General features: G+C 47.3%; 1 protein-coding gene across 1 annotated transcript in view; it reads left to right on the top strand.

Annotated features, from left to right (window-relative positions):
* Window positions 1–3,733, top strand: part of LOC127749067 (uncharacterized) — a 22,625-nt gene that overhangs the window by 13,177 nt on the left and 5,715 nt on the right. The window lies entirely within an intron of this gene.

Genomic DNA, 3,733 nt, shown 5'->3' with positions numbered 1-3,733 from the left:
GGCGTTATCTCCCACGACGCAACGCAGGAAATCTGATCGCGGAAAAGACGTCATTTTGAGGGAAACGACCGTCCTGTTGCTTCGCTTTTACTATCTACTTATTTGTAGAGGAAGAGGGGGTGGGTGGGTGGCGACGGAGGGGTGGCCGATAGAGGAGTGGGGCGAGGGGGGATTAGAAGTTAAAGAGAGAGAGAGAGTGCTGGATTAAAAGAGCGGAGCTGCCAATAACACGGCTTTGGCCCAGAAGGGAGGGGGGACTTCGGCCCATTCCCTTCCCGTTCCATTCAACTCCTCGATAGGGATCAAATCAAGTCAAGAAGTCAGTGCAATGAAAATAAAATCAGAAGGAATTAGTATTCAATACAACTGTAATATCCAGTTCGCGGTACTTTAACACCACACTACTAAAATTAATTTTCTTTTCATTACATTCTGCAGTAAGGCTATTATATCAAACCCGGAAATGCGAATCAGAATAAACCATGGAATTTGTTAAACACTTGTAAATACAGCTCGTTTTAAAAGTATCGACTGTGATCCTCGTAAATTTACAACATTTGTTAAATTTATTTAAAAATTATGTTCCAGTTTGGAAAAGCCTATTTTTGCTTGTCGATCAATTTTAAGTCGATACCAAGTGCTGTAATTGTACATTTGCGATTTCAAATTATAATATTCCCGTAAATCTACGACTATTTAACAGTGTCGCAAATTTAGGCTCCGCGGCGAGTATTATTTTATTGCAAAATGTTTCTTGAGCGGTATGAGTTAGTTGAAAGAACTCGTTCAAACACGTGTCCTCTCTCGTACACACCCAGTGTGCCTTCGTGTGTTAATGAACTCCGGTCTCATAACCGGTTCCTGTGGCGCGCAGCCGTACTGCGGGGCATTGCGAGCTGCTGAGCAATCTACGACCCGCTCCTCTCTCCCCCCCCCCCCTCTCTCTCTATGTGGAATTCCACGCGTCTTTCATACTGTTCTGAGCTCTTCCTCGCGTCGTGTTTCAATTCGAGGAACCTTGCAATAACCACGGTTGTGGTGGACACTTTTCAGTCCGTAAGGTTCGTGCTGCTGAAACAAATAGTGGTCATACTTGGCCATAATCTGTTTTTCCTCGTCTAAGGTTCGGTCCGGGCGGCTCACACGAGAAAAGTGACTGCATGGTTTCCAGCAGAAGTGGGAATTTTCGATGGGAAAACGGCTTGGTTGCGAAGGAAAAGTTGTAGTTTCCGTGCGCAGTCACTTTTACCCTGCGGTCTCGACCGGGTCTCGCACGCTCAATCCTCTATGGATTAATTTGTCTTGCACGTGTGACAAATTCCTCCTCTCGCTACTAAGAGGTGTACACAGATTGATATAATGTTAGCATTTATTTACCCTGAAGGTTATTGGACACATTTCTACCTAACTTACACAACAAGCTCGACCTTTTTGTCAAGGGAAGACAAAGTTTCTCATACGGCCGTTTTATAACGTCGAAAAAACGTTATTTATAATGAAAATAATGGTCCATTAAGAATGGGAGACTATACGTGACTGAGACGCCCAGGATATCCAGTTAGCGTAAAAGTGAGGAAAAGTGAGAAGTGAAGTGAGGCCGAGTGAGGTGAAGTGAGGCTGGGCGAAGCCGAGCGAGGAAGCGTAAAAGCGTAGGAGTGAAAAGCCGGAAAGTGAAAAGCGAAATAGGGTGTGTTCAGGAAAAAGGTCGTTTTGGGTGGGTTGTCATCAAAAAATAACGCGAGATCGTTAAAATACAGCGAACTTTGCGTCTCCGAGTGTAAAATTACAATATAAGCACGAAATATAGTCATGAGCAAGTAATCAAGTTGCACTCGGTTCTGAGTTGAGACGCGAAATTCTCTGTAATTTAACGTCATCGTGTTGTTTTCTGATGACATGCGGCATGCCAATCGGTGATACCGACCCAAACCCACCTAAAACGACCCTCTATCTGAACACACCCTATTTCGCTTTTCACTTTCCGGCTTTTCACTTCTACGCTTTTACGCTTCCTCGCTCGGCTTCGCCCAGCCTCACTTCACTTCTCACTTTTCCTCACTTTTACGCTAACTGGATATCTTCCAGCAGTGACAGGGATGCACGCCTAAGGTATGGTCCTTATTGCGCAAGGGGATCACTTACTTATTGTCATAAGGTAGCTCCTGTTGGAGATGAGCGCGACGAGCGCACTCCGCGGCACAGCAGGGCGCTTGGGCGCCCCCCCCCCCCTCTCAGCTGCAGCGGGTATCAGCCGCGCACAAAGCTTTATTAACATCCGCCTGGACCGGACCGGCTGCCTTTTGGGGCCTTTGTGTTCCTCCTCTTTTTTTTTTCTATCCCGCAATCACTGCCGACTCCCTCTCCCAGTTACACACCAACAAACGCACTCTCATCGCACGCTCCATACCTTCCGACCCTCCCACCCCACCCCACACTCACAGCCACCACTCGCTTTGTTTAATTTAATCTGCTGTGTCTCCTCATTTTCGTTCTCGTCCCGTCTCATTTTTATGCCCCCCTTCCCCCTTCTCTCTCTCTCTCTCTCTCTCTCTCTCTCTCTCTCTCTCTCTACCCCTCTGCTACCCCATTCGCCTTTATCGGAACGCTACCCCCCTTTCCAGGTCGGGACCACAACAACTCAGCGCACCCTCAGACCCTCAGCGGGCGTAGAAACCCGGTACCAAACACCCTCTTGCACTCTCCGGTGACCCCCCTCCCCCCTCTCTGTCTCTCACTCACTCACTCACTCACTCACTCACTCACTCACTCACTCACTCACTCACTCACTCACTCACTCACTCACTCACTCACTCACTCACTCACTCACTCACTCACTCACTCACTCAGTCTATCTTTTAACAGAAAAACAAAACCCTGTAAATTTGAACAGAATTTCGCGCCCCGTTTTTATCTTCCTCCGTTTGTTATCCTCCAGGTTGTAGTGGGTGACAGGGATTTGTAAATGATGGAGCGCAGCAGGGGGTTGGAGGGCTTTTGTGCCAATAGAGCTCCTCAGGATCAGGAGAAAATATGGGAACACCAGTGAAGAATTTCGATCGTTCTTAAAGCAAATAAAGGATTTGTTATATGAAGTGGCAGGATTGCAATAATAAAGGCAACGTTTGTAATACAGCCCGGCTGTTCATATTAACAAGAAGTGAAGTATTGTAACTCTACGTTACGAACAGAATTCTTCATATTTTAAAGAAGTCCCTTCACACGGAACTAAGATTGTAGAAGAAAGGCGTATCCATCTAAAATTATGTACTCAAATCAAGAATATGTTTCTTGCCTCACTAAAATGCAGGTTGCATTATTTAGTTCAAATCACGTTTCAGTAGTGATTCCGGAACTACACTCTTGATTCTATAGTTTATTTTCTCGGATGCGGCGTTTGTACTAGGTGGAAATGGAGTGCCTCCTACTTCCCACCGGTACAAAGCCGTGAAATGCGAGGCGAAATCCTTTGGTCGGCCTTTTTTGTCATTTCGTCCGTCGTGCCGAAAGCCCTATCTTGGTCCGCGGCACCGCCTGAAGCCACAAGGCGCACATTGTGCCACGCTAACGAGGCTCGGGCTCGGAGCCCCCGCAGCCCGCACCGCTCGATATCAGCGGAAATAGCGGGAAAACGGCGCTGAAGAGCAGGAGGAGATGGGTAGGAGAGGAAGAGCAGCGAGAGAGAGGAAGAGCAGCGAGAGAGAGGGAGAGAGGGAAAGCAGAGAGAGAGGGGGGA

The sequence above is a fragment of the Frankliniella occidentalis genome, unplaced genomic scaffold (assembly GCF_000697945.3).
Source record: "Frankliniella occidentalis isolate FOCC.00 unplaced genomic scaffold, Focc_3.1 Scaffold28, whole genome shotgun sequence".
Classification (NCBI taxonomy): Eukaryota; Metazoa; Arthropoda; class Insecta; order Thysanoptera; family Thripidae; genus Frankliniella; species Frankliniella occidentalis.
The sequence above is the reverse complement of the archived record's forward strand: the minus strand, read 5'-3'. Positions and strand labels throughout refer to the sequence as shown.